The following is a 15,916-nucleotide window of genomic DNA, read 5'->3' on the forward strand; positions in this document are numbered from 1 at the left end:
TCAGTATTTCAGGTCCTGAGCTATATAGGCACTCCTTTGAGCTCAGCATCCAGAAGGCAAAGGCAGGCAGATCTCTGAGTTCAAGATATCTACAAAATGAGTTCCAGGACAGCCAGGGCTATACAGAGAAACCCTGTCTTAAAAAGCAAGCAAACAAACAAAAAAAAAATTAAAAAATAAAAATAAAACAAAAAAACCAAACTTCATTATTCAGTAATACAAATTAAAAATAATGTTTTAACAAGTTGTTTAATAGATTTTTATATCTTGTAAAAGTTATCCTGCCCCCGTAGTATCCCTTTGTGCAGAGAGAAGTGTTTTATTTCCCTGTGGAATTAAACATATTATCAAAAGCCTGCTGTTCCAGACTAGTAACCCCAACACGTCTGTGTGGGACTGTCCCAATGTGCAGTGTAGCTCAAGTTATTCTTTTCCAGTAAAGTCTAAAATTAAAACTAGAGAAACAAAGTCCAGAAACTTTTCCCCCTGCCAGACCGCAGGTCCTCCAATTAGTAAATTATCCTGCTACTTTTGTAACTGAAGAATTTGACTGTGGTTTGCTTTTACTTTAGTAAACAGAAATTGCTGTTCTAACTGAAATGGTTCAGTTAACAGGGCTAGATTTGACCAAAGATGGAATACATAGGAGTGTCCAGGCTAACTGCTGCCCTACTCGGTGAGAGAACCGGGGTAGCGAGGTCAGTGAAGCAGATCTCTGGAGGAGGAAGAAGTATTGGTGATATTGGAGGATAATGTTCTTCTACCTACGTTTGATTTAAGAAAATGCAATAGTGGAATCGGGGTACCTACTCAGAGCACTGCCTGAAGACAATGTTTTTGAACTCTGATTTTTGTTTTGTTTTAATTTTTTCTCCTTTGGGCTTTTGTAGCAGAAAATTTCCAGGGAGTTTAATCCTTAGAGGCAATAATAACACATTGTATTTTTCCTTTGAGCAAACCAATTTATATTTTTTTAAAAAATCCACCATTTGAGTGTTTAAGAATACGTTAATTATCTAGCATGTATGAGGTCCTGGCCTGGGTGGGAGTCCTACCACCACCACCTTTCCACACACAAAGACCAAAACCCACTATAGGAATTCACCTGTTGAGCCTGAGTTTTTTGTAAATTTTAGATTTATTATTATTTGTTGGTGTAATGATTTTGTGAAATGTATACAGTTTACCCTTGTTCATTGAAATGATTATTTTTCTACCCTACTATATGGTTTCAATCCGGACATTGCATTGTGATGTTTAAATATCACCTGTCTCAAATTTTTATAAACATGCCACCATTTGTTCTCTGTAATGTCAATAAAGCAATCAGCCAATGCTGTGTAATGGAGAGAATAGGGTGGGACATCCTGGCCTGGAGGGAAGAGGAAACCTGTGGGAGGAGAGGACTTGGAACCGTGAAAAGAACCAGACTTCTGAATGGGAGAAATTTATGTGGGCCTGGAGATTTAGGATGGAGTAACTATTGCCCAGCTTTGTGCTCTGGGTTAATTAAATAAATCCTAGTCTCTGTGTGGTGATTTGGGTATACAGCTGGTTTATGAAATAACTACTGTTTAACTAAAAGATAAATCGATAATAAATATTAATAATACACAACAAAAGGCGCCCAATGTGGGGCAGAATTTACAGTAATCTAGCAAGAATTTACACAGAAAGTAAAACTATAGAGCAGTTTTTTAGTTCTGTCCTTAAAAACAAAGCAAAGGCAGTTTCTAAACCAGGAGCTCACAGATTCCTGAGTAGACAGACCCCCTTCAGAGCAACAAAGCCTCCGGCAGGCTGCAGAAAAACAAAAATTGATACATACAAATCCCAGAGAGGCTGGGATTTTTTTTAGGTTAAAAAAAAGAAAGTGGCTTTTTAACAAGGAAGCTTTTCAAAGCCAGACTTTGCTAGCCAAGGCAGAAAGAGAAATCCCTTTGAAAAGGGGTTCTTGCCGGACTGAGGAGCAAACATTTGTGGACCTTAACTTCCCAGAGTGAGGAAGGGGTTAGGATCCAGTGAGGGAGGCAGAAAAAAAAATACCTCTCCCTGGAAGCAGGAGCCAGAGACAGACTGAGAAACCTCATGCATCTAAACTGGTACAGTCTTCTTAGAAGGGAAGCTGGGCCTAATGACACTGTGCTTCTGGAGACCATTTGAGTTTGTTTCTATTAGCATACAGATAATTTTTTCAGTGACAATTTCAGTTTTGTATATCCTCTTTGGGAAAGATCAGGATAAGACAGACTTGGAGAAAAAAATGAGACTGAAAAAATAGATGCTAAATTAAAGGTCATAGAACAGGTTGGGGGAATCTTTGAATCAAAATAGCCTTCAGAACAATCCAATCTGGTACTTAAAATAATACCAAAAGAGTTGGTTCCAGATAAGAAAAGTCCAACCAGGCTTAAATGGCAGCCCATTGAGGTGTTGGAGAGAAAATCTTCAGCTATAGGTCAACTTGGTCAGCCTGGAGATTATATGTGTATTCTTAAGGTTCAATTACTGGATGAAGGTCTATATGCTAAAGTAGAAATGCAGATCCTATTTAGTGTTGTCTTGGAACAAGGTCATACAGTGGCTGGTATGCTCCATTTTATAGAGTTTGGAGAACCAAAATACATGCACCATGCCATAGATTCATATTCAGAATTCCAGTGGGCTTTTGCCTTAAATTCTGGAGAGCATGAGCCTAAGGTTACACATTTGTTAGAGATGGTAAATGTTTTGGAAATGCCCTTGCAAATTGGGGCTGATGGTGCTTCAGCATGTATATCCACTGAAATTCATATAATTTGTAATCCTATAGGTCTAACAATTATGAAAATATCTAATAGTAATTTAAAAAATATGGTCATAAAACAGAAAATATATTTCCTCCAAATAGATTAAATAATGACTTATCCATTTTAAAATGTTTAAATGAGATTAGTAGCACACCTGCTAAGACACAGTGGAATTTAGAAAGGACTGCTGAATTACAGCAGCACGTAAAGGTCCTAATTTCAAAATGGAGAACAGGGACTATGTTACTCTGGGGAAAAGGTTTTGCGTATATTCATACAGTAGAAGAGAAATTAGGGGTTCCATCAAAACTAATAAAGATCAGATATGAGAGAGGAAGACCACTAGAGGATCTTGACCACACACAAGAAGAGAGAAATCAAGAAGATTAAACAGAACAGGTAACATAAAGTGCTGATCCCTTTACATGGGAACAACTCTGAAAGTGACTGAGACATAAAAATGTCTCCAGCCAGAACTTCAATAATAGATGGCCAGTAAATCCTTGGCTACAATATCCTCAACATTTATATGCCATTTTTTAATGGCATAGATAAAATTGGTTTAAAGTTTAGTTTCATCCTGCACATCTCATATATTTATAATTTTAGGACTGTATAATGCTAGTAATAAATTATATGTTTGCAAAACAAAAGGAATGACACCGGAGATGCTGGTCAAACCTGACAGAATTCATCCTTCCAGCATGCTGAGATGTTGACACATCTGTTCCAGAATCTTGCATGTTCCAGCATTCTGCTTGTTCCTTCCTCGACTGCTTCAATTGCTGTTTCTTATCAAAGCCTGCTCCCAAAAGAGCTTTGAAGGAAGCTACTAATCTCAATTGGTCCAGCATTTTAGACTGTTCCAAACAGGACTTCTATTAAGTCTAAAAATTCTCTGTATTCAAAGACTGGACCACAAATGTTAAAATGCTTGCTTAATTAAGCATTTTCCCCAATTTCCTTTGGGTCTCCTAACAGGATTTCTGCATGTCCAAAAATCAGCTAGGAAAAAATCCATGAGGATGATGTCCAACTTCCTTTAAAGGGGGTTGGGTAGGCTTTTGGTTGTTTTCTGGGGCTATGATTGTTTATTGTCATTGGGAGCTGGTTATAATTTATTAATGGTCTTATTCAGAGAGAAAACAAGGTTAGACTCAGGGATTTCTCTCTATTCCTTTTTCTTTTCTCTATCTTTCTTAGATAAGGAGAAAAGGGGTTGAAAGAAAGGGGAATACAGAGATATAGGAATAATAAGACAAAAGGTAGATCATTGAATCTACTCAAGGCTTTATCTGTTATTCTCATATAAGGTTATTTTTTAACTCTGGTATAGGATTTTGTATATTGATGCAAAAATAAGTATTTTTCATACATTGGTAAATTTTAGTATATTGATACAAATTCAAGGTTACTTCCAATACTTTTAAAGTGCTATTACAAACTCTTTAGAGTATTAGGTAATGAAAGTTTATTGCTAGTTAATCAACTCATAGTCACGTCAGACATTAGTCTAATTTGTCACAAGAATATACATCCTAGGTTTAACATAGATATGATTTTGTTGACATTTCGATTACATAAATATCGGTAAGTTTTCAAAAACTTCAGAGACCTACAGAATATGGTGTTTTAAAATATCTATTATTTTAAGGACTCATTGACGGTGAGACAGGTCATCTATTGGCAGCACCCTGCCTACCTCAAAGATGATGATGAGCATCAAGGAACCTCCATCTGGAGATGAGCCACCTGGGCAAAAAGAAAATGTCTTTGTTTTAGGACACACAGAATTCTGCCAAAAATGGGCAAGCTTAAATGCAGGACAAGTTGACTGCCGAACTCTGCCAAGACAGGGCCTAAATAGTTTCTGCTTCACATATGTCTGTCAAATATACTGGCCCAGAAGGCTGAAGATGATGCTCCAATGTTATAGAGAGTTTGGGGTGATTGTTCAGGCAGCAAACTGTCAGGTTTTTGTTTTTTTTTTTTGAAGCAGTTAACATGTACTTCCTAGTTACTCCAGTAACTAATTTTATTCCTTCTCAAGTCTCTGGTGGGATTGAAGACCAAATAGTTATAGTTCCACAACTAAACTTAAGTTGTTTAGAATTTAAGAAAAAATTTTCATATAGGTAATACCAATAAGGATAAAAGTTAACAAGTATAGAGCTCTAAACTTGTCAAGATAGGATAATCAAATATCTTCTCCTACTTTGCCAAATGCACATGGACTGAACATTGCACATGTAAACCTTACCTAATAGTTTTCATAATTTTATAATTATTATTGTATTGAAAGAAAAAGAGGCTTTTTATTGGATTTAAAGGGAGAAATGTTGGTATAATGCTCTTGTGGAATGTGTACAATTTAAATTTACCCTTGTTCACTCAAATGCTGATTTCTCTACCCCACTATCTGGTTTCAATCCCGACATTGCATTGTGATGTTTATTCTAAACAGCACCTGTCTCAAGTTTGTGTAAACATGCCACCATTTGTTCTCTAATTTCAATAAAACAACCAGCCAATGCTGGGTAATGGAGAGAATAGGGTGAGACATCCTGGTCCGGAGCGGAGGAGAAGAAAGCCAGTGGGAGGAAGGAGTTGGAGAGCAGAGATCGGGAGGACAGGACTTGGAACCATGAGGAGAGGTGAACTGGACCTAAGATATGACTAAAAGCAAGTATAATGTTGGAAATCTGAATGGGGGGAAGCTATGTGGGCTTGGAGGTTTAGGATGGAGTAACTGTTGTTCAGCATTGTGCTCTGGGTTAATTAAATAAATCCTAGTCTCTGTGTGGTGATTTGTGAATATAGCTGGTTTAGGAATAGCCACTGTTTAACTAAAAGATAAATCAATAACGAATATTAATAACCCACAACTAATATTATTATTATTATTGGAGGTAGGGTTTCTCTGTGTAGTGCTGGCTGTCTTGGAACTCACACTGCTGACCAAGCTGCCCTCAAACTTAGAGAGATCTGACTGCCTCTACTTCCCAGGGCCTGGGAATAAAGAGGTGCATCCCCACATCCTGCTTCATCATTGTCATTATCATCAATTTGTTTTTTCAAGACAGGTTTTCTCTGTATCATCCTGGAACTTGCTTTGTAGATCAGACCGGCCTCAAACTTACAGAGATCTGCCTGTCTCTTTTTATTTTCCTTCCGGTTTTTCAAGATGGGGTTTCTCTTTTGTAGCCCTGGCTATCTTGAGACTGACTCTGCAGGCTAGGGGCCTCTTTCAGAGACTGAGAGCTCCTGGCTTTAAGTTTCTCTGAGCCTCCTGTCCCTGAAGTCAGTATGGCTGACCTGAGAAACATCAGTTACTGCCTCTTGGGTCTTCTGTTACTTGTCGCCACCAGCTTGTCCTCACAGCTCTTCTGCTGTGGTGGCTAGACTCAGCCTTCATCACTAATTGCTGCCCTTCTTGATCTCTATTTGAAGATCCCCACTGATAACCACTAGGATTTTGCGCACCTAATTTGTTGTTATACCCTCTTTCCTAAGTCAGACTTCTATGACAGCTGGGTTTGGTCACTTGTAATTCCAGCATTGAGGAGGCTGAGGCAGGAGGATGGCAAGTTTGATGTCAGTTTGAGCTACATAGTGAGACCTTGATTTAACAACAAAAGACTTTTATTGCCTAAAAGTAATATATATAAAATGTTGAAATGTGTATGAAACTAAAACCTTAAAATATAAGTGATGTCTAAAACCTTGAGAATCAATGGAAAAATATTTTAAAGTTAATGTAAAGTTGTGTTTTTTCTTTTTCTCTTTTTCTTCCTCCTCCTTTCCTTCCTCATCCTCCTTCTTTTCCTGAAACAGGGTTTCTCTGTGTAGCCCTTACAATGGAAGTTTTCATTTCTTTAAAAACCCAGTTATGTTAATATTTTTATGTAGATATATTTTTAATCCCAAATATGGGATTTCAGTTTAGGCTTTAGTTTGTCCACAGCTGATAATTGTCTCCTGTGGTGCTCCTCTCTCCTGCCTAGGGTAGGGGGGTTGGAAGGGAGAGGCTTTAAGGTACCCCAAATAAAGTAAAGCTAAAAAAACAAAAACAAAAAAAAATGAACAAAAGCCCTAGCTGTCCGGAGTCACTTTGTAGACCAGGCTGGCCTCGAACTCATAGAGATCTGTCCGCCTCTGCTTCCCAAAGTGCTGGGATTACAGGCATGCACCATTGTGCCTGACTGAAAAGTTTTGAAAAACACAATTTGGTGCAAATATTTTGTCATAAAAATTGCCTATTTTTATTTTTCGTTGCTGTTGGTTGAATTGAGGCTCTGTACATAACACTTAACCATATTGCCATTCCCAAAGCTTTATCTTCTTCAACCATTTGGATAACTGGCCCTTTCTCAAGCTGTAAATGTGCACCTGACTTTTTAAAGACTGTCTTACATGGATTGGTTTCGGACTCATGGATATTATAACTCATCCCTAACGACTCAGCTCTGCCACCCTGCTCCATCTCCTACCGACTTCAGGTGGGGCCAAGTGCTGGAAACCAGCCCACGGGAGACATTCCAGATTCAAACCACAACGAATACCTTCTGACATATCTGTGTGAGGAAATACTGCAGGGCCACAGAAACATGTTGTTGACATTTACTTAAGAATACCTTTGGGGCATGGCTGGGCGTGGTAAGCAGGCCTGTGATCCCAGCACTCTGAGAGGCAGAGGCAGGCGGATTGCTCTGAGTTTGAGGCTAGCCTCATCTACAGAGTCCAGGACAGCCAACATGGTCTAGGCTACACAGAGAACCTTGTCTCAAAAAAACAAAATAAAAATAAAATAAAAATAAAATAAAATAAAATGAAATGAAATAAAATAAACAAGAAAACATTGGGACTGGAGAGATGCTGCACCCCTTAAGAGAACTGGCTGCTCTTCCAGAGGTTCCGAGTTCAATTTCCAGCTACACATGGACCCATCTATAATGGAGTCTGATTCCCTCTTCTCGTGTGCATGAAAACAGAGCACTCTGGGGCTGGAGAGCCGGCTCAGGTTAAGAGCACTGGCTGCTCTTCCAAAGGTCTTGAGTTCAGTTCCCAGCAACCACATGGTGGCTCACAATCATGTATAGTGAGATCTGGAGCCCTCTTCTGGTGTGCAGGTGTACATGCAAAAAGAACATTGTATACATAATAAATAAATCTTATAAAGGAAAAAAGAAAACAGCACTTATATATAAAATGAAAAGAAAAAAGAATATGTCAAAAACAAAAACAGAGCTGAGTGTGGTGGCATACATCTTTGATCCCAGCACTCAGGAGGCAGAGGCAGGTAGATATCTCAGTTCAGGGCCAGCCTGGTCTTCAGAGTTCCAGAAAAGCCAAAGCTATAAACCCAGGGAAACCATTTCTCAAAACACTGAACCAGCCAGCCAAGCAACCAGCGAGGGGGGAGAGGTAGGGAGAGAGGAAGGATGTGGCAGGTGTGGTGCCTCATGCCCTTAATCTCAGCAGCTGGGAAATAGAAGCCAGTGGATCTCTCTGAGTTCAAGGCCAGCCTGATCTTACACACTGAGTTCCAGGACAGCCAGGGCTACAAAGTGAGACCCGGCTCAGGTGGCACAGGCTTACAAGTTTGTAATTTTTACACTTGGAAGGCTGATTGTGAGTTTGAGGCTAGCCTGGTGTACATAGCCTATATCAGGGGACTCAATCAAGTTTGTGTATTCCATGTACAGAACCAACATAAAAGGTGGAGGGGAGAACTGACCAAAGAGAGTTGCTTTCTGACCTCTCTGTGGCCCCTACATCAGGCATGTGTATACATAATGATAAATAAACAGTAATAAAATCAAAACCACCCCGGGGGCTGGAGGGATGATAGTTAAGCAACTAAGAATACTTGTTCTATCAGAGGACTGGACATCCGGCTCCTTACAACTGCCTGTGACTCAGATCACATGGACCTGGCATCTTCCTCTGACCTCTGCAGGTACTGTACTCACATGCACAAATCCACACAGGCATGCCTTTTTAAAAATTAAAAAAAAAAAAAATTCGCAAAGAAAATGACTGTGAGTCATTTGTTGTCACATTGACATTATATGTGAGCAAATCAGCTCACAAGTTGAAAGGTTCCTGCTGGCTCACGGTTTCAGAGATTTCACTCTGTGATCGGCAGAAACATTACCACGGAACAGCATGGTGGAGGAACACTCACCTCGTGGCAGCCAAAAAGCAGAGAGACAGTGGGCTGCAGAGGGCTCAGGGGCTTAGAGCAGTAGCTGTTCTTGCAGAAGACCAGGGCTCCACTGCCAGCACCCATACAGCAGCTTACAACCATCCTTTACTGCAGCCTCCACAGAATCCAATCCCTCCTCTGACCTCTGAGGGTACTAGGCACAGATGTTATTCACAGGCCTACATGCAGGCAAAGCATTTATGCACATAAAATAAATTTAAAAAATAAACAAATCTAACATACGGCCATCTACCAGGCCCTACCACCCACTAGCACATTCAGTATGAACTGATCAATGAATTAATCTCGCTGATGAATTAGTGCTTTCAAAGGAGCCAGCAGCTGTGCACCAAGCTTCCAGCATATGGATCATTAGGGGACACTTCATATCAAGGCAGTAACAAATACTAGATCCTTACTGACCGTAACGTTTGTACCATTTCCAGTTAGGAAAATGAAGCATTAAGATGGCTCAGCAGGCTGAGCAGAGGGTATGCACACCTTAAATCCCAGCACTTAAGAGGAAGAGGCAGGCAGAGCTCTGTGAGTGTGAGGCCAGCCTGCTCTGCAGAACACATTCCAGGACAGCCATGGCTATGCAGAGAAGCCCTGTCTGAGAAGAACAAAACAAAAGATGCCGCAGCAGGTTCCCGTTGACCTGAGATACCAGAACCTTTGAGACTGAAGGAGAGAACTGACTTGGTACCCTGTCCTCTGACTGCCTTAGGCATACCTTAACACCTTCACCCAATAAAATAAAGCAGGCTGTTGGGCAGTGAGGCACAGGTGAATTATTTTCTTCTTTTTCTATATTTCCTAAGATTTCCACAGGGAACATGTATGAATCTGAATCATAAATATTTTTCTTTTAAAATTACTCTTGAGAGGGCTGGTCAGATGGCTCAGCAGGTAAAGGCACACTTGCTGCCAAGCTTGATAACCCAAGTTCCATCTCTGGGACTTACAGGGTAAAGAAGAGAGCTGATTCCCACGGGTTGTTTTTATCTACTTCCATGTGCATGATGATGGTACCAGCATGCCTCCCACCCCCACAAAAAAAAAAAAAAAAGAAAAGAAAAAAGACAAAGAAGTGTTAATTAGGAAAAACTAAATTAGTATGAGAACTAAGTGTGGTGAGCCATGCCTGGAATATGAGGCTGAGGCAGACAAAGACACCCACCCCGGGGCCGAAAAAAAAAGTGAAAAATAAAGGCATCATTAAGCTAATCAGAATTCAAAGTCTGTCTTCAATGCTGCACATTAAAACATTCAGTTTCTCAGCTCATCCAGAGAATATCTATTTTGGGTAATTGACTTAAAAATAATCTCAGAAGAAAGGTTATTAATCAGGTGAACACATAACCAGATTATACTGCACCAGTAGATAAATCCCTTTTTTGGGATAAATAATACTAGACTTTTTTTTTTTTTAATGAAAAAGCACAAAGCCAGAGAGCTATTCTGTGTCGTCCAGATTTTGAAAATTCAGGGATAGAAAACTGAGAGATAGTTCAGCATTAAGAGTGCCTGATGTTCTTCCACAGGTCCTGAACTGTTAGGCATCCAACAACATGTAACTCCACCTCCAGAGTCTTGAAACCCAGGGCCATAAAGACCTCCATCTCACCCACATCACCCACAACACACACACACACACACACACACACAATCTTTTAAACAAATAAATAAATGTGACTGAAGATTCAAAGGTGGATGTGTGTATTCCTGAGTTTCTTTTCACATCATCCCTATATAATTAGTGTAGCCTAGTTAAAATGCAGTTTAGATTGCTTCTAAATTAAATCCACCCTATTAGCCATTCTAAGAAACTACACAGCTCCAGCTTTGGAGGAAAAAACTAGGACCTTGAAGTTCTAGGAAAAAAAATTGTCATTGGCCAGGTGTGGTACACCTCTTTAATCCCAGCACTCAGGAGGCAGTGGCAGGTGATCCCTGTGAGTTTGAGGCTAGCCTGGTTGGTCTACATAGTGAGTTCTGAGAGGGACAGCTCCATAGTAAGATCCTGTTTCATACAAGCAAGCAAAAACAGCCAGGTATATATATTTGCCCTAGTTAGCTTTGTCAATTTCACATAGCCCAGAGTCATCTAAGAGAGTTGTGGCCATTGGGGGATTGCCCAGATTAGCATATGGCACTGCCTGGAACTGTCTAACAAACTGTCTCGTTAATGGATACAGGCCAGGGCAGGCCCACTATAGGCGGTCCCATTCTCTAGGCAGGTGGTCTGTGTAAGAACAATGACTAAGCATTGTTAGGTAAGCATTGCTAGCTGAGGGGTTCAGCTGGCAGCATTTCTCTGTGGTTTTGCTTCAAGTCCCTCCCTTGAGTTCCTGCCCTCATTTCCCTCAATGATGGCCTGTAACTTATAAGTTGAAATAAACCCTTTCCTTCCCCAAATTGCTTTTGGTATGAGTGTTTTATCACAGCAACACAACTGAAACAGAAAACAGAATATACCACTGCTTTATGACCTAGATAGCATTTTGCTGTATGTAGCCTTTGACCCCTTTAACTTGTATGGTAAACGGAACCTCAGTTTTACCTTCCTGTGTTTTCAGGGTGCAGTCCAGAAAAAGTCTAGGCCATGTTTTATGTTCTCTGTGATCTTGTCAAAGTCATGAATAACAAAGTCTCAAATTATAACAACTGCGCTTCCCTCAGGATGAATTGGAAGGACACACGGCCCTGCATGGTGGGCCTCTCATTTACTTCTCCCCTTCCCTGTAGAAGCAGGCAACACTGGTTTCACGTGAGGGTGGCTGCCTTCTTGTTCCAGCCTAACGCCAGCTTTCCACATGCACGTCCTTGACAAGTGTCCAAAAGCATGACGCACGACTGCGTTAGGACTCCATCTAACAGCCTCATTTACTGAATCAACTCTGTCTCCAAACAGCCACCTTCCAGTTACTAGGGTGGGGGCAGGAGTGAGTTAGGGCTCCACCCTAAAAATCTGAATACACACTTCAGCGTTTAGCCTTTCTTCCACTTTTCTCTTACTTCTTTATCTTAGCTGGAGCCAAACGTATTATTTCATTTGCACGCAATCTCAGCTTTTTGATGCAGACAGAACAGGTTCTATCACCTTGCAATGTGCAGTAAAGGCCAGGGGCAGAGTTAAATCAACTTTCCTGCCACTTTCCAACACATGGCAACCAGTGGCTTTTGACAGAACTGTTTTCAAAACCTGTATCATTTCATAAATTGTATGCGATATTGCACTGAGAAAGCAATCAGACTGAAACCATTTTTTTTTTTTGAGAAAGAGTCTGTACCGCAATATTGTGTAATTGCTATGAAAAATCACAGCGGGTTCAGAAGCCTAATGCACTGCAGTAAGACCATTTCTCAAGGCATTGTTACATTAATGACAAAAACAAAACAAAAAAAAAAAGAGCTCTCACTTTACAAGGCCTAAATCCAGCTCTCAGATGCCACAATATTTGATAAACCTTATTTATCAGCAATTAAAAGTATTACGGTAACTTTTGACCGAAGCCTTAGAGCACAAAAAGCATTTTTGAAAAACGGCGGGAACACAACACGGTTCACATTAGGCTAGCGAATTGAAAAGCAAACAAAAAGCAGCCATGACCCCGACGTGATTCGAACACGCAGCCTTCTGATCTGGAGTCAGACGCGCTACCGTTGCGCCACGAGGTCCTGCTGGGCTGTGCCTCGCGCGGTTTCTTAGGAGTGCGCGAACATGGCGGCTGAAGCCCGCCCCTCCGCCGCTCCCCGCGTTTCCCTGAGGAGATGGCGGAGCCGGGGCGGGCTCACTCAGCGCCCGGCTCTCCCTGACGGCCCGCGCTCGGTCGGGCGGTAACCGGCGGAGGCGGGAGCCTGGCCTAATCGCCCGCTGGGTCGGAGGAAGCCCGGCCTTCCTCTCCCTCCCCACCACTTCCGCCCCGCCCCGCCGTTAGGGGCGGAGCCGCCCTCGCCCCGCCCCCAGCGGCCTCAGGGAGCGGCGACCTCGCTTTGTAATCTGGCGGGACTCCACCGCGCACGCGCGGGCCGGTGCCAAATGGCGCCCGACGCCAGCAGTTCCTGCCCGCTCTGCGGGGCTGCCAGGAGCGCGGAGCGTTTTCTCTCAGAGAGAGCGGGTCTTCTTCTCACTTAGAAGCGGTTATTTGAGGACACAGCTTTTGGTTTACAAATGGTTCTTCGATAGAAGTGTAAAATGGTTGATCATCAACAGGATAAAAATAAAGTCCTACAACCTCCCCGTCGGGGAATTGAACCCCGGTCTCCCGCGTGACAGGCGGGGATACTAACCACTATACTAACGAGGAGCTGTGAGGGCTGGCTTTTCTTGTCTTCTCTTAAAGGAGGCAGAAGCTTCTTCATTCCATCGCCTCCCAGCCGGCAATGAGGCCTGAAAACCGGACTTCTTGGACCGGTTGCTGCACTTGTTGGTCTGAGCATGTCGCTCCTCCTCGCAGTCTCTTTAGAATAAAATACCCTGCCGAGTTCACGCCAGCGAACCACGTGAAAACAGCTTGCCAGAGCTCGAAGCGTTCCCAAACTTCCCGGCTGTTTAGTGTCTGACTGGTCGTGACGAAGGATCCTCACAAATTCGTATTTTCGTTTGGCAGCTGAAGTTCAGGTGTCTCGTATGGGGACAGACCTCTGTTGTGACCAGAGCTGTTCTGAATCTCTGTGTGTTTTCAAAAGCGTTGTCCGTGTTCAGGACACGGGATCCGTGCACTCGAAGAGCTACCTTCAAATGAAATTGTACTGACTCTTCCTATGCCCCTGCATAAATATGACGGGAACAAGTTTGTTTAAAGAATTAAAAACAGAGATGCGCCATGGATTACCACAGGACTGTGAAAATACAGCAAGAGGACCGACGGGAGAGTCTGGGATGCCCTGAGCTATTTCCCCAGGGCAGCAAGGAGGGGACCACTTACAACCTTTTAACTTTGTCACCGAGCGCATTTATGCAGGCATGGGTGAGCAGGCCTGATGGGGAAGGATCCAGGGGACACCTGGAACTTATAATGCACCAGACACTGCCTTAGATGCACTGGGAAATCCTCACGGATAAATCTCGATCGTATGGTGCTTATGCTACAGCAGAAGCCAGACAGCCAGAAACAATATAATGTTGGAACTTTCACTAGCATATCTGAAGGGTCCTGTTCTTGCAGTGTGTTAAGAACTAGTGCATTTTTATAGATCACAAATTAGACGATCATTTAAAGAATCTGTTGCTAGGGCTTATTTGTTTAATGTAGACAGAATGGCAATTTCTGAGGGGTGTTTTGGCCCTTTTGTGTGTGTGTTTTTCCCCCACCCTAACTACACTAACTTCCTCAAAAAGCAAACCCCTCCATATCTCGTAGTGTGTGTCTGCTTCTCACTCTTCAATAACTTATTAGGTCCAAAGGGCCATGTGGTAACTATGGCGGTGCCCTTCTCTGGGTGCCCTTTAAAGGACTTGCCCTGGGTCTTTGTGGCAGAGCTACAAGGAAGCATGAACCCAGGTCAGATGAAATCACCCGTTTGCCCTGCCCTATGTATGGAGAAGAGGCAGGTCATGCCTGCTTCACCCTGTTGATCCTTACTCCCTAAGGAGTAAGCTAAGGAGTAAGCTAAGCTGGAGCCTGAGTCAGCTCAAATCAGGGAGCATGCGACTCAGCACCTGCTGTCTGCTTCCTAAAATGGAAAGGAAGAGCTGGTAATTAACCCCGGGCCCGTGGGAGATTCCTCACTGTCAGCATTGGAAGAAACCACAGGTTACAAAGGGCGTGGTGGTGCACCCCTTTAATCCCAGCACTTTAGGGAGGCAGAGGCAGGATGATCTCAGTTAGTTCCAGGCCAGCCTGGACTAAAAAGCAAGCCGGACACGTTGCTGATAATAGAGGACAAAATCCCAAAAGTGCTACAGACAGCTGTTCACTGCCAGGGGCTGGGGTAAAAGACGCAGGCACCCGCATACACGGCTCTCCTCTCTCTCTTCACCTGGGTATCTCTCCTCTCTGACTTCTACTGAGGCACTTCACACTCCCTTCCCTCTCTATAGCCCAGGTCAACACAGGCTAGTCTTGAATTTACAATCCTCCTGCCTCAGCCTCCCCAAGTGCTAGGCTTACAGGCTTGCAAAACCAAAACTAGCACAAAGATTCTCAACTATGAATCATACCATGTCATTCTCTACTCAAAGCTCTGTGGCACTTGTGTTTAGTTCCATAACTGGAGGACAGGGAAAGAGCAAACAGATATTACTTGTAGGCTCAAAGCTGGCCTGTTCTACATAGTGAGTTCCAGGATAGCCAGGGATAGAGAGACTCTCTCTCAAACAAACAAACAAACAAGCCTCTGTAAGAACTTTCCCTTTCACTTAGGTTGGAAGCCCAAATCCTAGGATGACATCTCCCAAGGTCCACCTGCCTTTGAAACAGTTACATGACTACAAAGCACACTTAACTTTCTTCACTTTTGTTCAAGTAATCACTTTTTAAAACTTAATTTTTTTCAGTTCCATTCAGTTTCATACACACATACATAATGCAGTTTGACATTGTCTCCCACTCCCCTTCCCCTCCCACCAGAGCCCTTCTTTTCTTTCCCCTTTTTACATCACTCCCCACCCCTGCACATTTAGTCACAGTTGCTTGCATAAGCGTGGGTGGACAAGGACTATTTACCAGTGACTATACCTTCTCCTTCCAGGCAGGTGGGGCCTTCTGGGAGCTGATGGAATACTGATGGCCTCAGATTGCACGGGCTTTTCAAGCAGGTAGTCACAGCTGCTGCGAGTTCATCTCCCATCTAAACACAGCATTTCAAAGCACTGCTCTCCTATTCTTTCTGCCTCCGTGTTCTGGGATGCTCCCTGAGCCTTGGGAAATACTCGTATCTTTTGTTGTTGTTATTCAGATAACTTTCATTTTTA

At 42.5% G+C, this 15,916-nt stretch overlaps 2 non-coding genes across 2 annotated transcripts; both read right to left on the reverse strand.

The window, feature by feature from the left end:
- Positions 1 to 12,606: 12,606 nt before the first annotated feature.
- On the reverse strand, positions 12,607 to 12,678 carry Trnaw-cca (transfer RNA tryptophan (anticodon CCA)). Its single transcript has one exon. It is a non-coding gene; the product is annotated as a tRNA-Trp (tRNA).
- A 557-nt stretch (positions 12,679 to 13,235) lies between these two features.
- Trnad-guc (transfer RNA aspartic acid (anticodon GUC)) lies at positions 13,236 to 13,307 on the reverse strand. Its single transcript has one exon. It is a non-coding gene; the product is annotated as a tRNA-Asp (tRNA).
- Positions 13,308 to 15,916: the final 2,609 nt, after the last annotated feature.

This window comes from Meriones unguiculatus, chromosome 2 (genome assembly GCF_030254825.1).
Source record: "Meriones unguiculatus strain TT.TT164.6M chromosome 2, Bangor_MerUng_6.1, whole genome shotgun sequence".
Lineage (NCBI taxonomy): Eukaryota > Metazoa > Chordata > Mammalia > Rodentia > Muridae > Meriones > Meriones unguiculatus.